The following is a 16,813-nucleotide window of genomic DNA, read 5'->3' as shown; positions in this document are numbered from 1 at the left end:
AATTCGCTACAATACATAATTTTGATTTTTCAGAGCCACTGGGAATAATAGGTTAGCTACAATGTAATATTATAACAATGTCAAATTATTCGTCACAAAATTCTAATTCATGCAAAATTTTTGATACACACACACATATATATATATATATATATATAACTTTTTTTCTATATTTGTGCATGCATTTGCTTGAATTAACATTGAAGTTATTATAACTTAATTTGCATATAACAATTTAATATTAAATTTAGATTATATGCGAAATATTATCAATAATCTGATTATACAGGGTGTTTCAGACCACCCGTACACCCCTTTTCTCTTCGCAGGATTAGGACCAATCAAAAATATGTTCAGACGAAAGTTGTAGGGTTTCAAAAGATCTATTCAATGATCTTATCAGTTTGACCTTGGATGGCGTCGCCAAGGTCAGATCGAAATCACATTAAGTTTTTTAAATGAAACACCCTATTTTTGATTCCAGAATCTAATAGCTGGTGTCAAGACCTTTCCAAAACACTACAAGAAAGTTTATTTTCGTTGACTACTTTCCGAGTTGTGCGGCTTGAAAGTTACACTACCGCCAACACCATGTAAATAACAATATAAAGTCACGCGTTACGCAGAAAGCCGTGCAGCCGACACAAAGAAAGTAAACACGCGAGCCGGGCCAACAAAAACAGATCATGAAAAATCGTGAAAGTTAGCTGTCGCGACCGTAGATAGTCACATGCATATGTATGTCATAATATTATGTAATTACATTATTACTTTAACGGTAGCACACGAGCAATAACGAGCGCGGCTTTCTGCGTAACGATGTCCAACTCGTGATTTTATACATATTGTTATTTGCATAGGATGTAGTAGAGATGTATTCACCACAACGCTATTGTGACTCAACTCAACACGAGTGACAATAACTCTCTCAAACTTGTCACCTACGTCTTCAATAACCGTCATATCAGTATCAATCGCGCAACAAAAATCCGACCCTCTTTATTAGTCTAGGTTTATTTAGCCATGTCCTATTCCAATGAAGAAGCATATGATATGCTGCTAATTTTAGGTGAGTGTCGAGGTACATTCATTGCAGCGGAAAGATTGTGGCGGGAACGTTATCCTGATCGGACTCCTCACTCGCGAAATGTTTTTTCACGTTTGGCTAAACGAATCAAAATTAAAGGTGTCGTTCAGCCTCAACATAACAAAGGTACACAAATTCGTCGTCCGATTATGGATGAAAGAACAGTGGAAATTCTTGCATCGACAGAATTGAACCCTTATGATTCTTTAAGACGACGAGAACAAGAGTCTGGTGTTAGTAAAATCAGTGTTTGGCGCATTCTAAAAAATAACAAATTTCACCCTTACAGAATGTCTGTTCATCAAGCGTTGAATTATAACGATATTAGACAGAGACTTGTATTTTGCAACTTTATAAGACAGCAACCACTTGATTTCCACTTGAAAATTTTATTTTCTGACGAATGTACACTTAAAAGTGATGGATCTGTTAATACTTGGAACTCTCGTTATTGGGCACAAAATAATCCTCACTGGTTGAGAGAAGTAGATCATCAAACCATTTGGAAAGTCAATGTTTGGTGTGGAATTATTGGAAGTCAAATCATAGGTCCTGTTTTTTTTGACGAAAATCTAAACGGTGATAGATATTCCGCCTTGATAATGACAGATCTTCCTGTCTTACTAGAAAATATTCCTGTGCAATTGCGCCTGAACATGTGGTTCCAACAAGATGCATGTCCGTCTCATACATCGAGAGTTGCTCGTGCGGCATTAAATACTATGTTCCCCGACAAGTGGATAGGCAAATACGGTCCAATCAATTATCCACCCCGATCACCAGATCTTACCGTCCTTGATTATTATTTCTGGAGAAGGATAAAAAACTTGGTCTATCATGAACGTCCGACTACGAGGGATAATATGATTCGTAGAATAAGTGAAGCAATTTGATCCTTACGTGCCGAGGAAATTCTTCGAGCAACCAATGATTTTCAAAATAGAGTTGATGCTTGCATTGCAGAGAATGGTGCTCACTTTGAACATTTAGTCGCTTAACAAAACATACACTCATTCATTCCCGAACGTGAGAGGCAAGGGGACTCACGTGAATCAAGCACCCCAAACGTGAGAGGCAAGGGGACTCACGTGAATCAAGCACCCCAAACGTGAGAGGCAAGGGGACTCACGTGAATCAAGCACCCCAAACGTGAGAGGCAAGGGGACTCACGTGAATCAAGCACCCCAATGGGATGAAATTCTCGTCACGTCCACGTCGTTCATTCTGGATAATGCTAAGCACGGGAAAATGTATACAGTCAATCTGGACATGATTGATCATCAAACATAATCAATCCAGTTAATAAACAAAAGCAGAGTACATAAAACTTTGACTCCCCTTTTCCTCCCCCATACACATACGCATGCACGTATGCACACACCCACACACAAGATTAAATCCGACTAAGTAACCACCACATGGTACATCTTGAGTAATGCTGATGCTGGCGGTAGTGTAACTTTCAAGCCGCACAACTCGGAAAGTAGTCAACGAAAATAAACATTCTTATAGTGTTTTGGAAAGGTCTTGACACCAGCTATTAGATTCTGGAATCAAAAATAGGGTGTTCCATTTAAAAAACTTAATGTGATTTCGATCTGACCTTGGCGACGCCATCCAAGGTCAAACTGATAAGATCATTGAATAGATCTTTTGAAACCCTACAACTTTTGTCTTAACATATTTTTGATTGGTCCTAATCCTGCGAAGAGAAAAGGGGTGTACGGGTGGTCTGAAACACCCTGTATATCGCTGCGATAAAAATATAACGTTAAATGACAATTACAATAAGACATTACCTGGAATATGTCCCATGACTTACATTTCCTGAAGAGACAATAAAGTAATTACAGAAGGTATGATAGATCTTGAATAACTTGTTGAATATTGAGTTATATTGGTAATAATAGTTTCAACAAATTTGATGATAACAAATGGAATTGTTTTATATGAACTGCATATTGAATATTATATTATGTTTGAATTGAACTATTTTATTATATGAAATGCATTTTAAACCAATATAATTTATTATGTGAATATGTACTCATATTGAAGTGTTTCTTTATTTTACCAAAATAAGCAATCCAAATAAATATGCTCTTATATGTCTCGTAATGGAATAAACGGCATTACAACAATTAATAATGTAAAAAAACCAAATAAACGGTCAATATTAACAAATAATTAAGTAAATAAATCAACCTAGTGACAAGTGACAGAAACAGTAAAATTGTTTAGTGAAATTAAATTTTGTTAACTTGTAAACGGACCGCTGTCCAATTTTTTTTTTGTGTAAAGAACTTAGAAATTTTTATTGATCAAATTTGAAATTTGCAACCAGTCTTGCAAGAGGTTAAACAACTTTGTTCTTTTTTTTCTTTCTATAGAATTAAGTAGGGAACTGGAAAATAAACTGTGGACACTCCTTTTACTTTTTGGATCCGAAAAAAATAAATTGAGTTAGCCCCTTGCGGAAATACTCTTTATTTTTGGAGGGAAACAACACTCTTTAGAACCTATAATTCTTTCGAGCAAAGCTTGTACGGACCACTCCCTAAATCTTTACTTTCTTTTTCTCATTTTTTTGAGCGATGCCTATACGGACCGCTACCTTACCCTTTACTTTCTTTCTTTCTTTTATTCTGTCGAGCGACGCCTAAACAGACCGCACCCTATATCTTTACTTTCTTTCTTTTACTTTTTTGAGCAAAGCCTAAACAGAACGCTCTTTCAGCTATATTTTAATGCAAATTTAAAAGTAACTTACTTGATTTATTGAACATTACTTGATTTATTAAATTTTACATATAATCTAAATCGTATTTTCTTGAAATACTTAGTTTTATTGGAAAATTTAACTTTAAAATTTTTTTTAAAAAACCTAGTATAATTTTACTTTGACAGGTAACTTATAAATTTTCCGTTGATTATTAATTTGTCGAAAAATTTTATGAAAACTCTTACTCTTAAACAAACCCCTGGCCAAATTTTTTTTTAACTTGTTACAGATAACTTATAAAGTTTTCCATTGACTATTATGTTGTTGGAAAATTTCATGAAAGCCGCTCCTCCTAAACGAACCTCTGCGCGGATTTTTCTTGCATAAAACAATCAAAATCGTGACAATCCTCTAGCTTTTATTTCTCTATTATTACTATATATCGTGGACCGTTAACTTTAATTTCAGAAGTACGAGAATGTTTGACAAACCTTAATAAGTCTAATGACTTATTGTAGAACCTAATCACGTGGTACTACATTCGTTAACCTATCAGCAATGAAAGCTCTCTTTATATGCAGTTCTTAATATCATTATCAATACAGTTTTTGCGTACACATCTCATCGATCATTTTTTATTAATTAGTGTGACTTATTTGGTCGTTACTTACATCTAAATTCGAATCATCTAACCAAAAAGAAAAATATTTCACAAACGAGGAGAGCAACGCTACTCAAACGGCGCTTACTTCAGCGTAAACAGCGATTATTACAAATTGGAAATTTAAAGGGAAAGAAATCGAACCAATCACCTAATATTAGCAACAAATTGTGAAACCTCAGCATCAAAATTAATCAATGATTAAGATATAAAGAATAGTTTAGATTTTCTCTGAATCTCCAATCTTATCTAGATTTTCTGAGATAAAGTCCTGCACTTCCATTAACTTCATGGAAGTGGACCCTATATTTCAACACTACCTTCTTGTTGTAACCTCCTATCCTCTCTTTCTCGTTATTTCACCCCTAACTCCCAAGCTCCCGGATGATAGAGAATTAAATTTAGTAATTGAAAACATTTTAAGAAACATTCCACCTCTAAAGCAATATATAAAATATAGTTGTACCAACCACAGTTTTGTACCAATTAAATTTTCTGTTACTGCTGATCATTCATACTTGTATTACAACAAAAATTAATAAATATGATTACCATTTTTGTTAAACAATAATTATTGTGATTATTTCACCTAACCCCCAGTAATTATATGAACGCGCCATATACATATGTCTAGTTCAAATCCAACCACATCCAATGTATTGTTGAACCCTAAATTATCTACTCTGCTAAAAACACGAGAAAGTTTTTTAGAGAAAGTAAAAGAATTTGATGAACAAATGTCCAACGTTTTGCACGATGGTATCCTTGAAAGCAATGTTGAACGCTTGAAACTTATTACATCTGCACTCGCTGCAAGCTTGTTTAATTTTAAAACTACTATTCTAGAATTTTACTATCCCACTCAGCCTCAATTAATTATTGCACGGAAGGATAAGGTTTATATACAATCTCCAGAATCTCTTCAAACTACGCGGGTAAATCCCGTAGCTCCCCCTTCTTTTTCTTCTATCTCAATAAACAGGAAAGAGCAATCAGTTCAGACGATACCTACCACCGAGTTCATTAGATCTGCTGTAACTTCTGTAAATGAAGAAAACTAAGAATCTTTGCGTCTGGAATCACTTACAAGTAACATTATGGACTTCAAAGAGTTAGCCCTACCTGAAAGCTTTTTAGAAGAATACTTAACCCGCAATCGTCATTGAACTTAGAGTTAGTTCAGTTAGGCTTAGACGGTTTCAATCTTACAGTAGCTTTATCAAACCAAGCTCTCGACATCCCAGTCGGCCCAGGTTGCCTTAAAAAGAGAGCACCCCTTTTCTTTACGACCAAGGTACGCGTGGAATTGGAAAGTCGATCTTCCGGGACGTAACAAACTATTGCTGTTCATCGGCGCGCAGCTAAAGTTTGAGAGTATTTTAACGATATCCCTTCCGTAATGCAGTAAATAGCGCCAAAATCGTTTATTGGCAATATTATAGTAGGGCGGATTTGAACTCTGGGATCTGAGGGAAGTGCGGGGGCAGGGAGAATTTTACGGCGCACGTCTTTGTCGTACTGACCGAAATGACGTCACGCGGGGAGCGGGAGAAACATTTCACGGCGTGTATTTTTGCCGTGAAACCACGCCTTGAAGGGGGCAATGCTACCTTGCGGCACTAATTATGGCATAGATAACATTACTTAAGGAAGAGCACTGTTTTCTCACTTTCTCCTATATACGTGCGCTCTCACTCCCTCCACGTACGTATGCCTTCTTGCTTGCACGCCAATGTTCTCTTTGCCGTGCTAACCGCACCTTGGAAAGGGTTAATGCTGCCTCGTTGTGTTAGCATAGATGTCGGAAGCGCTAGTGTGTTTGCTTTCTCCCTCCCTCTTATATATTGCACTTTCACTTCCTCCCTGTACGCTTGTCCTCTCGCTCATACATGTCTTATTATAATCTCGTACGCTTACTCTCTTGCTCGTACGCGTCTCAAAGTGCTCACTTGCACACCAACATTCTCAATTGCAAGCATTTTTACGGTCTACAGTATTGGAGGTGCTCGTTTTGCGACATGAAGTGGGGGAGACTTAACGCCGCAATGTCTTGCTCACTTATATCAATTTTTGTGCGTTATCTTACGGGGAAATAATATTATTGCAGTTTTCTAATAATATTATATATATATTTTTTAATGTTATAAAACTATTTTTATAAAATTTATAAAGCATTTAAAAAATTTATAATTTCAAATTTATAATTTTAATTTTTACAACTCTCAATCTTTTCCCAGATATAATTGTTATATTGGCAGTCAAAATGTTTCATGCATTGTATTGTGGTGTGGCATGGTGATGCATCATTCTCCTTGTCCTCCTTCCTCTATATGTGCAGTTTATCTTTGCTCGTGCTCTCCCATACGCAGCTTATCTTATACCTTACGCTTTTATTTGCACGAGTTTCTTATTAATCTAAAGAATAAGAAATGGTGTGACAAGGACAGGGAAGTAATAATAATATTATAGCAATTTTTTCTTATAATATTTTATGTATTTATTTTTAAAATGTTGTAAAAATATTTGAAAAATTATAAGAAAATTAGAAATTTAAAAAAAATCATTAAAAAGAAAAAAAAGAAAAAAATTATATAAAAAAAATTACATGAAAAGAAAATATGAAGATAAATTAATAAAATGTAAATGGTGTGACGTGGCGACACGTTATTTTCTTTGTCCTTTTCCTGCTTATTTTTCTCCGCCTAGTCATTAAGATAAGCGATAAATTAACTAATAGATTATAAGCGTAGTAAAAAAATTATGGAAAAGAGAAGGGAAACTTACCTTAAAAGCGGGGTGGCACAATCCGTACCACCCGATGACTACTGGTTGTATTTATCTCGATCCGGAAAAGATTGGGAGTGAAACGCTTGATTATACGCCTCCATTTCTGGGTCAGCCAGTTGCCACCATAATAACGACTTATTTCATAAATGAGGTGCCACTCTGCTCACTACAACCACTCGGGGAAGCTCCCTGATCGAGGGTTGAACTATTTGTACATTTCTCCCGAGCAAATGGTAGCGTTCTCTCGCCCAGTGATAACGCATACACGCGTAACATTTTGAGGGAGTAAAATACTCGTGACATTTGTCACAATTCATGGTGACTGACTAACTAACTGACTGACTGACAGATTAATGCAAGCAGTGCCTATTTATTTTTACAATCAAAATGTACGTGATTTATCTTCTCGACATTGATGCCTTATTGTTCTCATAGTAAAGTTAGAACACCTCTAAGCAAGTTTTTATCTTACCATGCAGCTCAAATTTTTGATAACACAAGAGAGATACGTTTTATTAAGAGGTATGGCAGTGTCTCACACCAAGTGACCGTTGCATATTAAACATTTTTTACTATATAACATGATTGCACTATTGAACGTGCATCATACGTCTATTGAATCGATATCAAACATCTATTATACGTCTACGTCTACCGTACGTCTCCCATCTGTTGTATGTCTACCATAGGTCTATCGTACATTGTACGTCTATCATACTACTACATTGTACTACAAACGTTCGAGTGTAGTACATTAGACGTTTTATAAAAGTATGGTTGACACGTCAACCACACTATTATCAAACTTTTAACGTCTACAAATTACTTATATATTACAGGGAAAAATAAAAATAAACCACGTTTATATATTTTTTATTTTAAACCATCTTTTTGACATTGTAACCAATAATTATACAGGGTGTTTCAGACCACCCGTACACCCCTTTTCTCTTCGCAGGATTAGGACCAATCAAAAATATGTTTAGACGAAAGTTGTAGGGTTTCAAAAGATCTATTCAATGATCTTATCAGTTTGACCTTGGATGGCGTCGCCGAGGTCAGATCGAAATCACATTAAGTTTTTTAAATGGAACACCCTATTTTTGATTCCAGAATCTAATAGCTGGTGTCAAGACCTTTCCAAAACACTATAAGAATGTTTATTTTCGTTGACTACTTTCCGAGTTGTGCGGCTTGAAAGTTACACTACCGCCAGCATCAGCATTACTCAAGATGTACCATGTGGTGGTTACTTAGTCGGATTTAATCTTGTGTGTGGGTGTGTGCATACGTGCATGCGTATGTATATGGGGGAGGAAAAGGGGAGTCAAAGTTTTATGTACTCGGCTTTTGTTTATTAACTGGATTGATTATGTTTGATGATCAATCATGTCCAGATTGACTGTATGCATTTTCCCGTGCTTAGCATTATCCAGAATGAACGACGTGGACGTGACGAGAATTTCATCCCATTGGGGTGCTTGATTCACGTGAGTCCCCTTGCCTCTCACGTTTGGGGTGCTTGATTCACGTGAGTCCCCTTGCCTCTCACGTTTGGGGTGCTTGATTCACGTGAGTCCCCTTGCCTCTCACGTTTGGGGTGCTTGATTCACGTGAGTCCCCTTGCCTCTCACGTTTGGGGTGCTTGATTCACGTGAGTCCCCTTGCCTCTCACGTTTGAGGTGCTTGATTCACGTGAGTCCCCTTGCCTCTCACGTTTGGGGTGCTTGATTCATGTGAGTCCCCTTGCCTCTCACGTTCGGGAATGAATGAGTGTATGTTTTGTTAAGCGACTAAATGTTCAAAGTGAGCACCATTCTCTGCGATGCAAGCATCAACTCTATTTTGAAAATCATTGGTTGCTCGAAGAATTTCCTCGGCACGTAAGGATCGAATTGCTTCACTTATTCTACGAATCATATTATCCCTCGTAATTGGACGTTCATGATAGACCAAGTTTTTTATCCTTCCTCAGAAATAATAATCAAGGACGGTGAGATCTGGTGATCGGGGTGGATAATTGATTGGACCGTATTTGCCTATCCACTTGTCGGGGAACATAGTATTTAATGCCGCACGAGCAACTCTCGATGTATGAGACGGACATGCATCTTGTTGGAACCACATGTTCAGGCGCAATTGCAGAGGAATATTTTCTAGTAAGACAGGAAGATCTGTCATTATCAAGGCGGAATATCTATCACCGTTTAGATTTTCGTCAAAGAAAACAGGACCTATGATTTGACTTCCAATAATTCCACACCAAACATTGACTTTCCAAATGGTTTGATGATCTACTTCTCTCAACCAGTGAGGATTATTTTGTGCCCAATAACGAGAGTTCCAAGTATTAACAGATCCATCACTTTTAAGTGTACATTCGTCAGAAAATAAAATTTTCAAGTGAAAATCAAGTGGTTGCTGTCTTATAAAGTTGCAAAATACAAGTCTCTGTCTAATATCGTTATAATTCAACGCTTGATGAACAGACATTCTGTAAGAGTGAAATTTGTTATTTTTTAGAATGCGCCAAACACTGATTTTACTAACACCAGAATCTTGTTCTCGTCGTCTTAAAGAATCATAAGGGTTCAATTCTGTCGATGCAAGAATTTCCACTGTTCTTTCATCCATAATCGGACGACGAATTTGTGTATCTTTGTTATGTTGAGGCTGAACGACACCTTTAATTTTGATTCGTTTAGCCAAACGTGAAAAAACATTTCGCGAGTGAGGAGTCCGATCAGGATAACGTTCCCGCCACAATCTTTCCGCTGCAATGAATGTACCTCGACACTCACCTAAAATTAGCAGCATATCATATGCTTCTTCATTGGAATAGGACATGGCTAAATAAACCTAGACTAACAAAGAGGGTCGGATTTTTGTTGCGCGATTGATACTGATATGACGGTTATTGAAGACGTAGGTGACAAGTTTGAGAGAGTTATTGTCACTCGTGTTGAGTTGAGTCACAATAGCGTTGTGATGAATACATCTCTACTACATCCTATGCAAATAACAATATGTATAAAATCACGAGTTAGACATCGTTACGCAGAAAGCCGCGCTCGTTATTGCTCGTGTGCTACCGTTAAAGTAATAATGTAATTACATAATATTATGACATACATATGTATGTGACTATCTACGGTCGCGACAGCTAACTTTCACGATTTTTCATGATCTGTTTTTGTTGGCCCGGCTCGCGTGTTTACTTTCTTTGTGTCGGCTGCACGGCTTTCTGCGTAACGCGTGATTTTATATTGTTATTTACATGGTGTTGGCGGTAGTGTAACTTTCAAGCCGCACAACTCGGAAAGTAGTCAACGAAAATAAATTTTCTTGTAGTGTTTTGGAAAGGTCTTGACACCAGCTATTAGATTCTGCAATCAAAAATAGGGTGTTTCATTTAAAAAACTTAATGTGATTTCGATCTGACCTTGGCGACGCCATCCCAGGTCAAACTGATAAGATCATTGAATAGATCTTTTGAAACCCTACAACTTTCGTCTGAACATATTTTTGATTGGTCCTAATCCTGCGAAGAGAAAAGGGGTGTACGGGTGGTCTGAAACACCCTGTATATACATATATACATGTTTTATATATACATATTTATATATACATATTTTTGTATTTTCTGAAAAATATACATACCGATCACAAAAGAATTTCTTATTTTTTTTCTTACTGAATTGTGAACTCATGAGATGGGATATATTCATTATCAACGCGAAATGTCCTACATTGTCATTCTGCACGTACAGCAGATTTACATGTTTGTCCATTTTTTTTGTTTGATGAGTTGTATAGGAAAAATCGATAATTTCTTTTCCTCGTTGCAATATAGATTGATGGAGATTTTGTTAAGAATTTCAAACTTTATAATTCGTGGCAATGTCATTGAAAACTCAATGTCTTTCAGATTTAATACCGTAGAATAATGTGGATATAAAGATCCTTGATCTATATTCCTTTCAACAAGATGCAGACTGGCTACCACTGATCACGTAAATCATACATTGTCATTTAATTTTACATTAATTACCGCTTTCTTTATCATAATTTTAATTGGTAACTGGATGTTGTATTCTGCATGCAAAGGGTTATATTTGTTTATATTTACTGTTTTTAGTATACGCGACAACGCTCACTCGCTATCGCGTTTTCGGAATTCCTCTAGCGACGCTAGAATTATCTCGATGACGTGTAACTTGTACCACTCATGCAAATCGGAGCATTGAAAGAATTTATCATTTTTTGTTGTGATACACTTATTAGCGCGTTTATTGTTATTTGCGACAAATTCACCATTAAAAATAACATTTATCTTTACGTTGCCATGTCTCTGCATGACACTTTGCATGTGCTCAAGCACAATTTGTGCGCATTTTTCAAAAATTGATAAGGTTCGATGTGTTTGAAATTGATCACAGCATTAGTCAGTATACGACTTTCGAAAACTGTATCTATCTCACTCCATCGGAGTCCTGCACTGTATCCAGCGCCCATCTGCACAAACCACCCACGCACCACTTGTTTCAAACCTTCTAGTCGCGTGATACAAGCAATCATAGATTGTCCATCGATTGACAATCGTGGATGTTTACTACGGCTGTGTCCATTCAGCGATTCGATGAACTCGATACAACGTTGCTCTCACGCTATATACTCTTCATGCGTATTCAATTGTGTGGATTACTCCACTAAATCACGCTCCATTTGCTCCATTTTTACAATGTGCTTGACTGCATAGATTGATGAGATGCAACGCAATCTTGTTTTTTTATAGTGATACCATCACTTTTAAATGTTATTTACAGTGTATCATTTGATACATGTCTGAAGTCTTTGTAGCTGTCACAAATCGGCGCTTGCAAGATTCATATGTATATTTGATATCACTGACTTTGTAAGATTATTAAATGATCTCATCGTGATATTTAATTACTTTCATACGTGTCACAGCAGGCGCTTGCTAAAAATACAAAACTGGCACATTTGTTTTATGATTTCATCGTAATATCAAATTATATTCAAACGTGTCTATAATAATTTTATAGATCTGTGGTATCAGCGTTTGTGATATCGCAACTGCTGTACACTGGCTCTTGCTTTTACGCTGAAAATGCGTAACTGCATTACTATCTGATCTGCAGTACTAAATGATTTCATTGTAATGATAAATTACATTCAAACATATCTAAACTGAGTTTTACTATCCTGTGATCTCATCACATCTGTCAGCGCTTGCAAGATTTATGTTTGAATATGTGTATAATCTCATCATGAAATATGTAATTTCCTCATTTAATGTCGATATGGTAGTGGAGATTATAAAATAAAAAAAACTCTGAAAACGTTACTCTCATTAGTTGCTCATTGTTAGCAGATAACTCATGAAAAATAGGAGAGAAATGGCGAACTACTATGTTCCAATCCAAACCAAAGCATGTGAGAAATCGTAAATATCTATAATTATTTTATAAACATTTTTTTATATTTTGTTTCTTATAAAATCCCTATTTTATTACTTATAGAACACCATCACGATACATTAATATTTTTTAATATTTTTTGTCTCATCTCATTAATCTGTATTCTTATTTACAGAACGCCACCACAATACACATCGCACATTTTGAGGGTTTGCACTAACTCCTACATTTTATAAATGGCTAGATATCAGAATCAACGCAAAATCTAAATATATCCTACGTAGAATTGGTGCTGAGTGACAATCGCGAAAATCAAATTGTTCTACTTTATAAAACGTGGAGATTGTTGATTGAGAAACGTATGGACATCGAGAAACTTATGCAGTCAAAAACAACACCATTGTTATTGGTTCACGAACTAATTGTGTAACAGATTAAACTGCGTGAAGAACATATTATAAAATTAACATTACACAATATTTATATTTGCATGAAGCCTGCAACTGTATCATTCATGTTTGAACTTGAGCATTGTATCAAACATGTATACCCTATGATCAGAAAGTACCGGGAATTTTTAAATAAAACAAAATAGAGTTAAATTTCAGGCAAATTTATTTTATCTCCTTCAAAATATGATCCATCTGAAGCAACACACATGTGCCAACGCTTGACCCAGTCCTCCATGCATCCCTGGTAGGCCGACGAAGGGATGGCCTTTAGTTCCCTCGTCGCATTCTCTTTGATCTCCTCGATCGACTGAAATCTCTTTCCACGAAGTGGCAACTTCAACTTGGGGAACAAAAAAAAGTCGCACGGAGCCATATCAGGTGAATACGGTGCTTGCTTGATGGTATTTACTTGATGTTTGGTCAAATAATTCAGTACAATTCGGGCTCGGTGCGATGGTGCGTTATCATCATGCAAAATCCAAGAATCCATACCCAAAACATCAACCACAATATGCTGTGCCGTTCCATATGCAATGCCAAGTTCACTAGACATCTCTCTTAAGCTGGTATGACGATTTTCAAGCACCATTTCTTTCACTTTCTTCACGTTTTCATCGGTGTTCGACGTCGATGGACGTCCGAAACGAGGGAAATCTTCCACCACTGTACGACCACTTTTAAAGTCTTTATACCACTCGTATGCTCTTGTTTTTGATAGAGCAGATTCGCAAAATGCTTTTTGCAACATTTTCAGTGCATCGGCACACGAAATTTCGTTCGCAACACAAAATTTCAAACAAACTCTTTGTTCAACAAAATTATTCATGGTAAAATGCGGCAAAATGAAAAAAGTTGACTGATGTAAACAAACGCCAGGCAGACACTAATGATCGGATGGCACTAAAACCTGACAGATGTGCGTCTTAAGGTCGTACCAACATAAGAAAAAAAAATAAACCGGTTCCCGCATGCGCGGTACTTTTAAATAAAAAATTCCCGGTACTTTCTGATCATAGGGTATTTTGCACTGTGTCAGAATATGAATAATGTAACTGAAAAATATAAACATTTGGTAACTTACTTGCGTCAGAATTGCATCACTAATAAAAACAATGCAGTAAATATTTTGCGCAAAATTTATGATAAAAGTTCACAAATTGAATGTGAATTAATAGCTTATGCTTCAGATAATATTGCATAAAATTTACTAAATGACAAATAAATCGTTATAATATGTACAAATGTGAATATTGCATACGATGTGTTAAATGAAATGTTATAATCATGTTATGCGCAAATTTGAAATAATAATAAAAAATGTATAAATTGAAATTAAAATTGAACTTCTGGTTATTTTTTCTATCCTTAGCGAACAATTGCATGCTGATAGCTATTCAGTGTGGTACAGATGTTTATCACAGCTGTGACTATGACTTGAATTTCTTTTGTTACCATGAACTCAGTTTCAAGCTGTTAGTAAATATTAAATTACTACTTTTAAAGGTTTTTGAGTGTGGGATTCAACATCGCGTAGATAAATCACGCAATGTTGAATCCCACAGTCATCAATCATTTTATATTATATAATAATGGGCTACGCTTCTTAACGTCAGTCATAAGGGTTGGACTGGTCTTTGGCGTATCTTAAAATAATGGCATATTTACGCATTAAATGGCATTTTCACGCATTAAATATTCATGTGGTGGAGTACGTTTTTGTGTGTGTTATTAAAATGCATGCATGCATACATGTATTTTTTGCGAAATATTAATTGGAATTTTATACTTTTATCTTACAGCATATTCAAGTTGGAAGTGAAAAAATTGTGAAACGTGTGACTCTTTGCAGAGAATTCTTATTGGCCTATACACCATCGCAGGTATTGTTTGTGTTTAATATTTTTATATTGTAAACTTTATATAATACTTTTATATTGTTTCTTTTAAATGAACGGGTCTCATAAGACGCGTTTCTTTCAAGGTGTGTATGTAAGTACGTGTGCACGTGTTAAACTCTTCATTTAATCTATGTTTTTTTATTCTGCAGTGGACATTGTCAAACGAGGAAAATATGGCTGAATTAAGTATTGAGTCATATGAACTTTCAATTCGTCGGGAGGCACAAGTAATTTTCACTGAGCTACAAGTATATGTTTCATATTATTTAAATTGTTAATTTATTTTATACATATTATGTATTTTAAATTGTTAAATTTAAAATTTGTTTTGCAGAGAGTATCAATCACTGATCTAGAGGCAGTTGGCTTCATCAAGATAAAGAAAAAAATATCAACGGAAAAAGAAGACAAAAGCTTCGAGAAAATCTTGATTATTTATGGTATGATACATCATATAGAAAACGATGCTACGATTACATCGGAGAAACAGACATTTTTTTGTTTTTGAGATTTATTTAATGATAATAACCATTGAGAGGACGAGGACAAGGACTTGTATAGCAGTGCGCACACTACCACATTAATATATTTATAAATAAATTTAAATTTTGTACAAATTGAAAAAATAAAATTAAAAAAATTGTTTATATGAAAACTATTTTTATGTATACTTTTAAAATAAATAAAAAAAAAAAATGTATATATATATTACATTCAAAGATATTATTTTTTCTATTTTTGTCCACTCCTGAAAATCCATTAAAAACAAAACGCGTGCAAATGAAAACATTGGCGTGCGGAATATAATAAAAACCACATATGGAAGAGAACGAGAAAACAAGCGAGGATAAACCGCACGTATGGGGGAAGAAGGACAAGGAGTATAAGGTATTACCATGCCACACCGCAATCTAATGCATGAGAAATTTTGACTGCCAATATAACAATTATATATGGGAAAAGATGGAGAGTTGTAAAAATTAAAATTATCAATTTGAAATTATAAATTTTTAAATGTTTTATAAATTTTATAAAAATAGTTTTATAACATTAAAAAATATATATAATATTAATAGAAAACTACGATAATATTATTTTCCCGTAAGATAACGCACAAAGGTTGATATGGATGAGCAAGACATTGCAACTTTAGATCGCGTCCCTACTTCATGTCACAAAAACGAGCACCTCTACTACTGCAGACCGTAAAAATGCTTGCGATTGAGAGTGTTGGTGTGCGAGTGAACACTTTAAGACGCATAGAGCAAGAGGGCAAGCGTACGAGATTATAATAAGACGCGTACGGCGAGAAGACAAGCGTATGGGGAGTGAAAGCGCAATATATGGGAGGGAGCGTGAGAGCAAACACAAGTACGCTTCCGGCATTTATGCTAATACCGCGAAGCGGCATCACCAAAATCCAAGACGCGGTTAGCACGAAAAAAAGAACATTGGCATGTGAGTGAGAAGGCATACGTAAGTGGAGGGAGTGACAGCGCATGTATATGGGAAGAAGCGAGAGAGCAGTGCTCTTCTTTAAGTGATATCACCTATGCCATGATTAGCGCCGCGAGATGGCATCGCCCCCTTCAAGGCGTGGTCAGCACGGCAAAAATACACGCCGTGAAATGTTCCTCCCCCTCCCCGCGTGACATCATCGCACAGTGGGGCCGAATTGCAAAAACGTGGCCAAAATATAAAAGAATTATAAAAAATTATTGAAATTGTGTATATTAGGGTCTTCGATGTCGCTGATTACAAATCT

General features: G+C 35.8%; 1 long non-coding RNA gene across 1 annotated transcript; it reads left to right on the top strand.

Moving 5' to 3' along the window:
- The first annotated feature begins 14,382 nt into the window (after positions 1–14,382).
- Positions 14,383–15,429, top strand: LOC120357586. Its single transcript, XR_005574598.1, has 2 exons — positions 14,383–15,296; positions 15,383–15,429. It is a non-coding gene; the product is annotated as an uncharacterized LOC120357586 (long non-coding RNA).
- The last annotated feature ends 1,384 nt before the right edge of the window (positions 15,430–16,813 follow it).

Source organism: Solenopsis invicta, chromosome 4 (assembly GCF_016802725.1).
Source record: "Solenopsis invicta isolate M01_SB chromosome 4, UNIL_Sinv_3.0, whole genome shotgun sequence".
Classification (NCBI taxonomy): Eukaryota; Metazoa; Arthropoda; class Insecta; order Hymenoptera; family Formicidae; genus Solenopsis; species Solenopsis invicta.
This window is presented reverse-complemented; position numbering and strand designations above follow the sequence as displayed.